Below are 14,592 nucleotides of genomic sequence, written 5' to 3'. Positions count from 1 at the left end.
ATTGCAATAAAGATCAATTTAGTAGGCCAAACCAAACTGATAATTCGAAGAGACTTGCAAAGATAACCAATCATACATAAAAGAATTCAGAGAAGATTCAAATATTGTTCATAGATAAACTTGATCATAAACGCACAATTCATCGGTCTCAACAAACACACCGCAAAAGAAGATTACATCGAATAGATCTCCACGAGAGAGGGGGAGAACATTGTATTGAGATCCAAAAAGAGAGAAGATGCCATCTAGCTAATAACTATGGACCCGAAGGTCTGAGATAAACTACTCACACTTCATCGGAGAGGCTATGGTGTTGATGTAGAAGCCCTCCGTGATGGATGCCCCCTCCGGCAGAGCTCCGGAACAGGCCCCAAGATGGGATCTCGTGGGTACAGAAGGTTGCGGCGGTGGACTTAGGTTTTTGGCTCCGTATCTGATCGTTTGGGGGTACATAGGTATATATAGGAGGAAGAAGTACGTGAGTGGAGCAACAGGGGGCCCACGAGGGTGGAGGGCGCGCCCTGGGGGGTAGGCGCATCCCCCTACCTCGTGGCTTTCCTGTTGGTTGCTTTACGTAGGGTCCAAGTCTCCTGGATCTTATTCGTTTCAAAAATCACGTTCCCGAAGGTTTCATTCCGTTTGGACTCCGTTTGATATTATTTTTCTGCAGAACTCTGAAATAGGCAAAAAAACAGCAATTCTGGGCTGGGCCTCCGGTTAATAGGTTAGTCCCAAAAATAATATAAAAGTGAATAATAAAGCCCAATAATGTCGAAAACAGAAGATAATATAGCATGGAGCAATCAAAAATTATAGATACGTTGAAGACGTATCAAGGACCCATCGAACGAGTGGTCAGAGCCTTGACGGGCGGCTCATCTGGCTGCATTCGGTGGCGTCAACCTTTAGCTGTTAATGGCTCCCGGCTGAGCCAGCACGTCTCCACATGGGTTGACTTAGGTGCGAGAAAAAATGCAACTAACTACTCATTCGTATATGACTAGCCACAATGGGTAGTAACATAGACTAGTAACATCCTCTCTTTCTTCATTTATTGCTTGCCACATCATCTACTTTATCTAGATATGTGTGATTTACTACCTATGTTACTCCCATTGTGGGTAGTCTACAAAAGCAATCGAATGGAAAGTCGCTGGCTCGAGAGCGTGCATTGTGGAGTTTTATCTTCTGTTTTTAGCCAGAACAATTCATTCGGTTACTAAACTGAACTCGCTTGTTGTAGAGCGAACCCAACATGAGTTGGATATATACAGTTACGTTCCGTCTCTTCTTTGTCCTCCTGTCCTCAAACAAGAACGCGTCGCGTCGAGACGAGATGAGCAACACAAACACGGAATCATTTTCGTCATCCTTCTTGATGCCCTCGATCAATCCTTAAGACAATATCAGTCAGCCACCACTATACTTCTTGTTCGTATTCCTACATCTCCTGGTTTTTTCTATTTAGAGAGATGCCGTCCGTCAATGGCCAGTGGAGGACCCATCCAACGACCCTTGACCGGGCGCCCATCTGGCTGCATCCGGTGTCGAGAACGTCAAGCTCCTTAATGGCTCCCGGCCGAGCCACTAGTAGACTGTTAAAGGGGGGCACTCCCAGCCGCACTTCTTCGTGCAGACAGCCTCGTGCATCCCGGCATATAAGGGGCTATGTCCCCAAGCCTCCTCCACTCTTCCTCGACAACTCCGCCGCAGCCACCACAGCTTCGGATCACTTCAGCACATGCTCCTCTCCGCCCCCCCCCCCCCCACCCCATCGATCACCATGGCGGCTGTCGCGCTTAGGGGCCAGCTGAACACCCTTGTCACATCCATATTCGCCATGGACAGTCCACCCTCACCCCCCTACTAGACCCATGTGGTTGTTGGCCGACTATGCTTTTAGCTTGTTGGCCGACTATGCTTTTAGCTTCTCGTGAATTGATCCATCTAGGGTATGCTGGACGAGTATTTCCAGTACTTGCAGTCGATGGACGAGGATGGTAGGCAGCACAAGGCTTGATCGCCGAGGTCATCAACCTCTTCATCGCCAACGCCAACAGGATCCTCAACGACATCGCCGGCCTGCTGTTTGGCTCTAAGACCCCCTTCTTTCCATCTGCTTTCGTCATCCCATCATGCGTACTGATTTCGTCTGCTCTGCTTTACCAGGAACCATCCCGTGATAGACTTCAACAAGGTGGACGACCTGGTGCATCAGCTCAAGGGGTGCATCAGTTCAGTAATGTGTTCCGTTTTAATAAAATTTTGCACGCATGTTAAGAATTCGTCAATGCTTGTTCAATAAAATTCTGTTTTTTTTATTTCTTTCACTATTGTTTTCGATTTTCCCATTCATGAGGGTGCATATGAGCTCGCGAGTAGACTCTAAAGCCTCCATTCCCCACGGGGTATATCTGAATGGTCGTGACTTCTATTTTGCCTTCCCTAGACAGTCCTTTTGTTGATAGCTTTTCTAACTATAATGCACATTGATATTGAAGTGCACGAAACATTTTTTACATTGTATAATGTAATTTTAAATGCATCATAAATTTTCTTGAAAATTGAATAGCCTGGAAATGTCACATTATTCTTTTTGAATGGTACAACCATTTTTTAAAACTTGAGCAAACTTGTTTACACAGCATGAACATTTTCTAACTTTGGGATGAACACTTTTAAAAAGTAAATATGTTATGTTTTCACAATAAGGAGTGTGGCTTCAGTTTAGCCATCACTCGATTTCACTAGCGAACACCAAATCTTGAGTTGGTTGCATCAACTCTCTTCACGGCCTACACACTTTCATCACTTGCACTTGTCATTGTATAATAAAGACACATGTAAATGTACTTGTCATTAACGCTTAGGAAAGTAGCTAATGCCTTAATGCATAAGAAACAGAACATGACGGAGTGGCACTAAATCTCTGAATAAGAATTAGTTTCCACTTTGTGTTGGAAATCAGCCAACATAGCACGAAGACATGTTTACTTTCATCCTCCAAATTTTGGTTGTTATATTCATCGTGCAATGTGCATCTTCCACAGGACGGAGACATCATCTTAGCTTAGCCACCTGCAGCAATAAAAAGTGGAATTCAAAGAAATGAAGAGATTTCATATACGATCTGATGCATCAAGGGAGGGAGAGTGCATAGCAGCACACCAACCAATCGACGGAGGATTACTGGCCAAGATCACACTGAAATCGGAGGGTGGGGAAGTCCAAGACAAAACTATGGCCGAGATCACACTCAAAAATTAAGACTAGAAACTCTGACGTTATTTGAAAATACACCCATTTGAATAATAGTATTTATAACCTCAGCAGTAATAATGATTAATAAGCTTTCTATCACATTAGTTCCCTCTCTTCTTGAGTCAAGCTGTTGTTGGACTAAAGTCTTGTTGTGTCTTTCTAGCCGACCGGAGTCATCGGAGCACTACGATGACGAGAAAGAGAGGCCCGACCCTGCCCAAGGTCCTGCCCGAGAAGTTCATTGAAAAAAAATACTCATAGGTTGCCGCCGAAGGACGTCAGCCGCTGTTGTGCCATCACCATATCGTGACGCAGTGTGACATCCACACCCGGATTCTTGCGTGAACACCATGGCTGCTAGCCATCGCAGTGTGACATCCACACCTAGATTCTTGCGCGAGCACAATGGCTGCTAGCCATTGCTCCCCATTGTCGATGGCCACAGGCGGCCCACCGCCCTCGTCGTTGTCGTGGCGCCGTTGCCCAGCAGCTCGGAACTTCCCTCCAGGGCTCTGAACACCATTGTCAAGATGGTCGCAAAGGCTCCTGCGATGGACTCCTTATCTTCTCTCGGGGTAACTAGTTGTACATCTATAACTCGGTTATCCGTGCGCATGTTTTCCTGTTTACCACAAGTATACCACCATGGAGACTGAACTAGCATATTTATGGTGCCAAACAAATTATGAGAGGCAGTGGAGACATTATTGTATTCGACATAGAATCAAGGTCATTCCTATAGATGTCTGGTCCACCCCATTCGTTCCATGATGGGAAGTTGTTCGACAAGGAGGGTACACTTGCTTTATTAGATGGCTTGACTCCCCAACCAACTTCTATCAATGTCTGGGTGATACAGGATTAGGAGGCTAAAATATGGGCCTTCGAGTACCGGAATTACCTGTCAACGATGGAGGCATCAAAGACAACTTTATTCAACTTTCTCCAAAAAGAAATGGAATGAGTCAGTATTGAATATTGCTTACTCACCACACCCTCCAAGAGAGTATCATTCCAATTCTAGGCCATGAGATGCAAAAAGACCAGGGATATTATGTTTCTGCCCGTGAGCTCAGACTCCTCCTCATGAATGGTAAAATAAAAAAAAATCAACAAAATTGTAAAAATATGAATTTTTTTACGAATGGACATTGACGAATTCTAACATGTGTGCGAATTTTCTTGAAGAAAAAACGTGTCAATATGCTTTCGTAGAAAAAATAAAATTGATGCTCCAGGTGTTGTTTTTGTAATCAAAATTTGCACGCATGTTGATATTTCGTCAATGTTTGTTCCAAAACAATTCAGTTTTTTTATTTCTGTTACTATTGTTTTTGATTTTACTGTTCACAAGGGTACATATGAGCTCACGAGTAAACTCTATAGCCTTCATTCTCCACGGGACATATCTGAATGGTCATGACTTCTGTTTTGCTTTTCCCTTGACATGCCTTTTGTTCATGGCTCTTTTAACTGTAAGGTACATTGATTTGAAGTGTGCGAAACATATTGTTTTAATCTTACAAACATTTTTTTACATTAGATAACATTTTTTACATTATATAACATTTTTCAAAATGCAACATAAATTTTCTTGAAACAAGTGAATAGCTTGGAAATGTCACATAATTCTTTTTGAATTGTACAAACATTTTCTAAAACTAGAGCAAACTTTTTACACAGCATAAACATTTGCTAAATGTGGGATGAACACTTTTAAAATGTTAAATAAGTTATTTTTCACAATAACATATGTGGCTTCAGTTTAGCCATCACTTTATCTTCACTAGTGTATTTGGCTTCAATTTAGTGTATAATTCAATTTAGCCATCACTCTGTTTTCACTAGTGAATGTCAAGCCTTGAGTTAGTTGCACCACTCTCTCCATGTTCTACACACGATTCATCACTTGCACTTGTCAATGTATAATAAAGACCAATGTGAATTTACTTGTCATTAATCCTTAGGAAAGTCGCTAATGCCTAAATGCATAAAAACAAAACATGACGGATTGGCACTAAATCTAACAATAGGAATTAGTTACCATCTCATGTTGGAAATTACCCATCACAGGCACCAAGAAATGTTTACTTTCATCCTTTGAATTTTTGAAGTTCTATTCACCCCGCAGTGTGCATCTTCCACAAGACGGAGACATCATATTAGCCTGGGCACATGCAGTAATAAACAGTGGAATTTGAAGAAATGAAGAGATTACATATACGACCTGATGGATCAAGAGAGGGACAGTGCAAAGCCGCACAACAACCAATTGACGGAGGATTACTGGCAAAGATCACACTGAAAATGGAGGGTGAGGAAGTCCAAGATAAAACTATGGCCGAGATCACACTCAAAAATAAGACATGGAACTCTCTCATCGTTTGAAAATATAACCGTCTGAATAATTGTATTTATAAACTCATTAAGAATAATGATTAATGTAAAACTTAAGCTTCCTGTCACCTTATTTGCCACTCTTCTTGATTCAAGATGTTGTTTGGACTAAATCTTGTCTTCTCTTTCTAGCCGACCGGAGTTGACAGAGCATTACGATGCCGGAAAATAGAGGCTTGACCCAGCCCGAGGTCCTGCACGAGAAAATAATTGAAAAAAATACTCATAAGTTGGCACTGAAGGACGTCGTCCACTGTCGTGCCATCACCATGTAATGAGGGAGTGTGACATCCACACCCGCATTCTTGCGTGAGCACCATAGCCGCCAGTCATCGCTCAGCATTGTCGGTGGCCACATGCGGACCACCACCCTCATCATCGTTCCTGATGTTGTAGCCCATCAGCAGCTCTGGCCTTTTCTCCCAGGCTCTGAACATGATTCTCAAGATTGTCGGAAAGTCTCCAGTGATGTCTTCCTTTTCTTGTCTCGGGGTAACTAGTTGTACACCTGTAACCCGGTTATCCGCATGCACGTTCTCCTGTTTACAACCAGTCCACCACCATGGAGACTGCACTAGCGTATTTATGCTGCCAGTGACATTATGGGAGGCGGTGGAGACATTATTGTGCTTGATATATAATTGGAGTCTTTCCAACGGATGCGTGGTTCACCCCAGTCGTGCCATGACGGGAAATTGTTTGACAAGGAGAGTACACTTGCTTTATTGGGTGGCTTCACTCCCAGGCCAACTTCTATCAATCTCTGGGTGATGCAGGATTACGAGGCTATAGAATGGGCCTTCAAGTACTGGATTGACCTGTCAACGGTGGAGACATCAAAGATAACTTTATTCAACTTCCTCCAAAAAGAAAAGGATAATATTGTTATAGTCCACGGTGCAGCTGTTGAACAACATGGCTATGCTAAACTAGTAGTCTTTTTCAACAAAAAGCACGTGCTACCCTACAGATTTTGAACAGTGGAATGAGTCAGTATTGCATGTTTCTTACCCACCACAACCTCCATGAGAGTATCGTTCCAATTCTAGGCCTTGAGATGCAAAAAATACAGGGGACGTTAAGTTTCCGCTCACGAGTTCATACGCATCCTCATGAATAGTAAAATATAAAAAATTGTTAACAAAATGTAAAAAAATCTGATTTTTTACGAATAAACATTGATGTATTTTTGACATGCGTGCACATTTCCATGAAGAAAAAACATGTCAATATGCTTCCAAAGGAAAAACAAAATTGATTCTCCATGTGTTGTTTTTTCATGAACAAGAGAGGGAGAGAGCAAATCAGCACACCAACCAATCGATGGATGATTAGTGGCCAAGATCACACTCAAATCTAAGGGTGGGGAAGTCCAAGAAAAAACTATGGCTGAGATCACACTAAAAATGAAGACTTGGGACTCTCTCGCTGTTTGAAAATATTCCTGTTTGAATAATTGTATTTATAACATCATTAAGAATACTAATTAATGTAAAACTTATGCTTTCTATCACCTTACTTGCCTCTCTTCTTGATTCAAGCCATTGTTGGACTAAATCTTGTCCTGTCTTTCCAACTGACCGGAGTGGACGGAGCACTATGATGCCGGCAAGGAATGTCTCGGCCCTACCCGAGGGGGTCATTGAAAACATACCCATCAGGTTTCCGCTGAAGGACGTTGGCCACTACCGTGCCATCACCATGTCGTGACGAAGTGTGACATCGACACCCACATTCTTGCGTGAGTACCGCTGGCGCCAGCCGTCGCTAACCATTGTCGATGGCCACAGGCGGCCCACCACTCTTGGATGGTGCAAACATCTTCTAAGAGTAGAGCAAACTTTGTTTTTTGTACAATTTTTAAATGTGCAACGAACACTTTTAAAAAATTAACCAAATTATATTTTGGTAATACAAGTATTTATTATTTTTCTAAAATTTAAACAAAATAAAAAGGAAAAAAACACATGTGTGACATCACGTCTACTTGCTCCCTATAGGTGAGCTTAGCTTCTGTCTCGACATGCCCATCCACCCTGCCGACGCGGCTCCTGCCCTGCCTCCCGCATACCGGATTGTGCTTGCTTGCCTCCCTCCACACACTGGAAGTTTGTGCTATGGCCTCCAGCTCCAGCTCTCCTCCTAGCCTAGTTGCGGAAGAGCACGGCCCGACACGGTTTGACCGTTCGCCCTGGCGTTGCCTCACTCACTCAACCGAGCCGCTCCTTTGACGAGCGCCGTCTCCACCACCTTCTCCCCCAATGGAAGTGAGCACTGTCCCCGCCCGAACTGGCCGTTGTTGTCTCACTCTCTCCTTGGGTGTGTTCTCTTGATTTACTCTCCCCATCTTCAGCTAGCGCTCAAGCTAGTTAATTACAAGCGACAGAACATGCTCATGAGTCATGATGCGCACATAGCTCGTTGTCGTTGCAGGACTCTCCAAGGGTCTCGCTTTCCAAGTATATTTTTTGTTAAGCTAGCACTGTGTGTGGCTTTAGTTTAGTCGTCACTTTATCTTCACTAGTGTATTTGCCTTCGGTTCCGTTTGTAATTTGGTTTAGCCGTCACTTCTGTTCACTAGTGAACACCAAGTCATTAGTTGGTTGCGTCCACTCTCTCCACGTCCTACACATATTCATCATTTGAACTTTTCAATGTATAATCAAGACCCATGTAAATTTTGCCATTATTGATCAATGCAAAACTTAAGCTTTCTATCACTTTACTTGCTTCGCTTCTTGATTCAAGTAGTTATTGGAGTAAATATTGTCGTTTCTTTCTGATTGACGGAGTCGACGGAACACTACGATGCCGGGCAGGAGAGGCGTGACCTTGCTCGGGGACCTGGTCAAGGAGATCATTGATAAGATACTCATCAGGTTGCTGCCCAAGGAGGTCGGCCACTGTCGTGCCGTCGCCATGTCATGGCGCAAAGTAACATCCAAGCCCGCGCATGAGCTTTCTTCCTTAGGAATAGTACCATATAACTTTCTGAGAAGTTTTCTTTCTGTACTTCTTGTATCGAGAAGCATTGCACACTGAACACCTGGTTTTCTCCACGTGTTTGTTTCTGATAAAAGATGCAATCGTTGATGTGTGTGCACACGATTTTCTTGGCCTCCTCGATACTAATAGGACATATGTTTGGAGCGTATGAACTTTCTGTAGATACTTCATTTTTTAAAAACATGTGAACATTTTTTAAAATATGTGAACTTTCTGTAGATACTTCATCTATATCTATACCTACTAATAAAGCAAGGTGGGTTTCGCCAATTTTTTCATCCGTTCACCGCCAAAAAGATTTTTCTTTCTATCCGAGGTGGTACTAAATTCTTATGCATTTGTGTGCTACAAATATAATTTCCGTACGTGGGTTGCGCGCCGTGGCCCAGGGAAATCAGCCCACTTATTATTTTTCTGCCCACGCAGCTAGGGAAACTCTATTTTCCGCACATGGCAACGAATACTCGAAGGTCGCACTGGACAATCAATAATGGGCTGGCCCATTTTTCTTTTTTTTCTGTGTTTCACTTCTATTTTTATTCTACTTACCTATCACTTTTTTCCTTTCGAAGTTTAATTTTATTTCACAATTTATTTCGTAAATTAAAAATTCTCAAAAAAAGTTTAGAATTGGAATTTAAAAAATATTCATGTTTTAGTGAAATTTTCAAAATTCAAAATAATGTTCGTGTATAAAAGATACACATTTTCTAAGAATCTTATGAATTTTTCAGCAAATGTTTCTGTTTTAAAAAAATGTTGACAAATTCAAATAATGTTCATGTTTTTATAAAAAAAGTTGGTGTTTTCAGAAAATGTTTATGAATTTGAAAAGATGTTCCCTTTCATATTTTGTTCATGTTTTTTTAGAAGTGTACATAATTTTCAAAAAAGTGTTCAGGATTTAAAAAATTGTTCATGTTTCCTAGAATATTCAGAAACTTCATACCGTAAAATCACCTCGATTGAAATGATTGAAAGGAAGAGTAGATTGAGTAACTCATGGGCCTTATATGTAACGTAACATAATTTTTAAATGCCCTCGATCGAAAAATGGAAAAATAGCGTATTGATTCCTTCACACGTGGCGAAACCGAGAAGCTCAATGTTCCTTTTTTGTGTGCATACAAGGTTTTGCTTGCGCTTATAACTCTCACTGACTTTAAATGCATGCTATTTTATCTCCCATTGCAACACACTGTACATATTTTTGTTGAGAAGCAAAAATACGCGTGCAACTCGAACGACTTGGAACTAAAAACACGAGTCGCAATCCCTCCACAGCAGCAACAGAAAAACACGAGTCGCAACGTAGTCAAATTGAGTTGGTGGGCTGGGCCGACCCGGCCGAGCAACACATATTTTTTTGTACCGTTATTTCGTATTGTACCACCTCGATAGCTCAGGTATCTATGCTCCAACTTAAGTAGCGTGCTGCTGACCTATCGTTCGCCGAGGAAGCAAGCCTGGCGTGCCGAGGCAAAAAGGCAGTCACGATGTACTTCTGTCCGGGCCCGTTCGTGTCGGCCCGTCACCCTAGCTCGCTGGCCTCACAAATGTGACTTCGTGTGTGTAGGGGGGCAGACGTGCAAAGTGACGTAAGTCCTTTTTTATTTTGATGAATTTCATTCTTCTATGATTTGTATTTCTGTAAAACGCAACGGAATTTTTTTCAGTGATATTTATCTTGAAAAGAAAATGCACATCCAATTGTGTTGGTGCTCTCGACCCCTCCATTTGGAGAGCTATTTTTTTCTATGATTTGAATTTCAGGAAAATGAATCCGTCCAACTAGGATTTATTTTTCCGGTAACTCCTGCATCAACAAGATTTATTTCAATGATTTCGATCCAAAAGAAGCGCGTTCGCTTGAATTGCTTCTCTCCACCCCTCCCTACTACGTGTTACGTTGATTGGGAGCCTCTAAACATGTGAACTTTCTGTAGATACTTCATTTTAAAAAAAAAACATGTGAACTTTCTGTAGATACTTCTTTTTTCTAAACATGTGAACTTTCTGTAGACACAAGTTCTCAACATTTTTTTAAAACACGTGAACATGTTTTTAAGTGTAACGTGCATTCTTTTTGAGTGATACGAAACATTTTGTTATGGATTACATAAAAAGAATTAGAATGTTTGACATTTTCTGAAATTGTCACGTGCATTTTCTTGAAATGCATGAAAAAAAATGTCACTTCTACTTTTCTTCGGTGGTGCAAACCTTTTCCAAGAGTTGAGCAAACTTTAATTATTGAACAAGTTTTAAAATGTGCGATGAACACTTTTAACAAATTAACCAAATTATACTTTCATAATACAAGTATTGAGTATTCTTAGCTCATGAGTGACGTCACGTCTACTTGCCCCACCCTTGGACTTATATATATTCCTAGAAGAACTCGTGTATAAACTAGCACGTGATGACAACCGCCTCTTCTTAATGTGCATGCGATACAAACTCATAATTAATTAATTGTTCATGATTTTCCATACGACAATCTCATCAAGCCGCCACTAAATACTTTCATAGTAAACACACATCTCCAGGTTTTTAGAGATGTCCGCCGTCGATGGCCAGTGGAGGACCCATGGAACGAGTGGTCAGAGCCTTGACAGGAGGCTCATCTGGCTGCATTCCGCGGCGTCATCCTTTAGCTGTTAGACTAGCCATGATGGGTAGTAACATAGATTAATAACATGCATATGTTACTAGTCTATGTTACTATATCTACTGTGGGAAGTAACATATGTGTGGTAACATGCAACATTTCATTTATTAGTCTATAGACTCATCTTGCCTTGATATGTGTAATGTTACTCATACTACTAGTAACTAGCTATGTTATCACTTTTCTTTCTTTCTTCATTTATTAGTTGCCACATTATCTATTTTATCGAGATATGTGTGATATTACTATCTATGTTACTTCCACTGTGGGTAGTCTTAATAGCTCCCGGCTGAGCCAGCACGTCACCGCATGGGCTGACTTAGGCGCGAGAAAACAATGCAACGAACTACTCATTTGTATACGGAAGCAATCAAATGGAAGGTCGCTGACTTGAGAGCGAGCATTGTGGAGTTTTATCTTCTGTTTTTAGCCGGAACAATTCATTCCATTATTGAACTGAACTCGCTTGTTGTAGAGCGAACTGAACATGAGTTGGATATATACAATTATGTTCCGTCTCTTCTTTGTCATGTTGTCCTCAAACACGAGCGCGTTGCGTCGAGATGAGACGAGCAACACAAACACGGAATCATTTCCGTCATCATTCTGGATGCCCTCGATCAATCCTTAAGACAATCTCAGTCAGCCACCACTATACTTCTTGTTCGTATTTCCACATCTCCAGGTTGTTTCTTTTTAGAGAGATGCCAACCATCAATGGCCAGAGGAGGACCCATCCGACGAGCCATGACCGGCGCCCATCTCGCTGCATCCGGTGTCGACAACATCTAGCTCCTTAATGGCTCCCGGCCGAGCCACTAGTATACTGTTAAAGGAGGGCACTCCCGGCCACATGTCTTCGTGCGGACAGCCTCGTGCGTCCGGGCATATAAGGGGATCTGTCCCTCAGCTTCCTCCACTCTTCCTAGACAACTCCGCCGCAGCCACCACAGCTTCAGATCACTTCAGCACCTGCTCCTCTCCCTCCATCGATCGCCATGGCAGCTATCGCGCTCAGGGCCCAGCTGAACACCCTTCTCACATCCATGTTCGCCATGGTCAGTCCACTCTCACCCCCTACTAGACCCGTGTGGTTGCTGGCCGACTATGCCTTTAGCTCCTCGTGAAGTGATCCATCTGGGGTATGGTGGACGAGTATTTCCAGTACTTGCAGTCGTTGGACGAGCATATAAGGGGATCTGTCCCTAAGCTTCCTCCACTCTTTCTAGACAACTCCGCCGCAGCCACCACAGCTTCAGATCACTTCAGCACCTGCTCCTCTCCCCCCATCGATCGCCATGGCAGCTATCGCGCTCATGGCCCAGCTGAACACCCTTGTCACATCCATGTTCGCAATGGTCAGTCCACTCTCACCCCCTACTAGACCCGTGTGGTTGCTGGCCGACTATGCCTTTAGCTCCTTGTGAAGTGATCCATCTAGGGTATGGTGGACGAGTATTTCCAGTAGTTGCAGTCGCTGGACGAGGATGGTAGCTCAGCACCAGGCTTCGTCGCTGAGGTCATCAATCTCTTCATCACCAATGCCAACAGGATCCTCAACGACATCGCCGGCCTGCTGTCCACCCCTAAACCCCCTTCTTTCCATCTGCTTTCGTCATCTCATCTTGGGTACTGATTTCGTCCACTCTGCTTTGCGATACCCAGGAACAAGCCCGTGGTAGACTTGAACAAGGTGGACGACCTGGTGCATCAGCTCAAGGGGGACATCAGTTCAATAATGTGTTGTTTTTTAATAAAAATTTGCACACATGTTAAGAATTCATCAATGCTTGTTCAAAAAATCAGTTTTTTTTATTTCTTTCACTATTGTTTTCGACTTTCCCGCTCACGAGGGTGCATATGAGGTCGTGAGTAGACTCTAAAGCCTCCATTCTGCAGAGCATATATTTGAATGGTCGTTACTTCTATTTTTCTTTTCCCTTGACATGCCTTTTGTTCGTAGCTCTTTTAACTGTAACGCACGCTGATATTGAAGTGCACAAAACATTTTTTACATTGTATAATATTTTTTAAATGCAACGTACATTGTCTTGAAATGAGTGACTAGCATGGAAATGTCACATTACTCTTTTTGAATGGTACAACCATTTTTTAAAATTTGAGCAAACTTTTTTACGCATTATGAACATTTTCTAAATGTGGGATGAACACTTTTAAAAAATTAAATATATTATGTTTCATAGTAACGAGTGTGGCTTCAGTTTAGCCATCACTCTATCTTTACTAGTGTATTTGGCTTCTATTTAGTGTATAATTCGACTTAGCCATCACTTGATTTCACTAGTGAACACCATGTCTTGAGTTGGTTGCATCCACTCTTCAGGTCCTACACACGTTCATCACTTGCACTTGTCATTGTATAATAAAGATACAGTAAATGTACTTGTCATTAACGCTAAGAAGAGTAGCTAATGCCTAAATGCATAAGAAACAAAACATGACCGAGTGACACTGAATCTAAGAATAGGAATTAGTTGCCATTTTTTGTTGGAAATTACCCAACATAGCACCCAGAAATATTTATTTTCATCCTCCGAATTTTGGTAGTTATATTAATCATGCAATGTGCATCTTCCACAAGACAGAGACATCATCTTAGCCTGGCCACCTGCAGTAATAAATATTGGAATTTGAAGAAATGAAGAGATTTCATATACGATCCGGTGCATCAAGAGAGGAAGAGAGCATAGCAGCACACCAACCAATCGACGGAGGATTACTGGCCAAGATCACACTGAAATCGTAGGGTGGGGCGTCCAAGACAAAACTATGGCCGAGATCACAATCAAAAATTAAGACTTGTAACTTTGTCATCATTTGAAAATACACCCGTTTGAATAATAGTATTTGTAACCTCATTAGAAATAATATTAACAAGCTTTCTATCACATTACTTGCCTCTCTTTTTGATTCACGCTGTTGTTGGACTAAGTCTTGTTGTGTCTTTCCAACCGACCGGAGTCCTCGGAGCACTACGATGCCGGGAAAGAGAGGCACGGCCCTGCCCGAGGTCCTGCCCGAGAAGTTCATTGAAAAAATACTCATCGGTAGCCGTCGAAGGACGTCAGCCGCTGTCGTGCCATCACCATGTCATTACTCAGTGTGACATCCACTCCCGGATTCTTGCGTGAGCAGCATGGCTGCTAGCCATCGCAGTGTGACATCCACACGTAGATTCTTGCATGAGCACCATTGCTGCTAGCCGTTGCTCCCCATTGTCGATGGCCACAGGCGGC

The 14,592-nt window shown here is 42.4% G+C and overlaps 1 pseudogene; it reads left to right on the top strand.

The window, feature by feature from the left end:
- Nucleotides 1–1,783: 1,783 nt before the first annotated feature.
- LOC125519551 (uncharacterized) lies at nt 1,784–12,971 on the top strand (annotated as a pseudogene).
- Nucleotides 12,972–14,592: the final 1,621 nt, after the last annotated feature.

Source organism: Triticum urartu, chromosome 7A (genome assembly GCF_056163025.1).
Source record: "Triticum urartu cultivar PI428250 chromosome 7A, HENAU_Tu73, whole genome shotgun sequence".
Lineage (NCBI taxonomy): Eukaryota > Viridiplantae > Streptophyta > Magnoliopsida > Poales > Poaceae > Triticum > Triticum urartu.
This window is presented reverse-complemented; position numbering and strand designations above follow the sequence as displayed.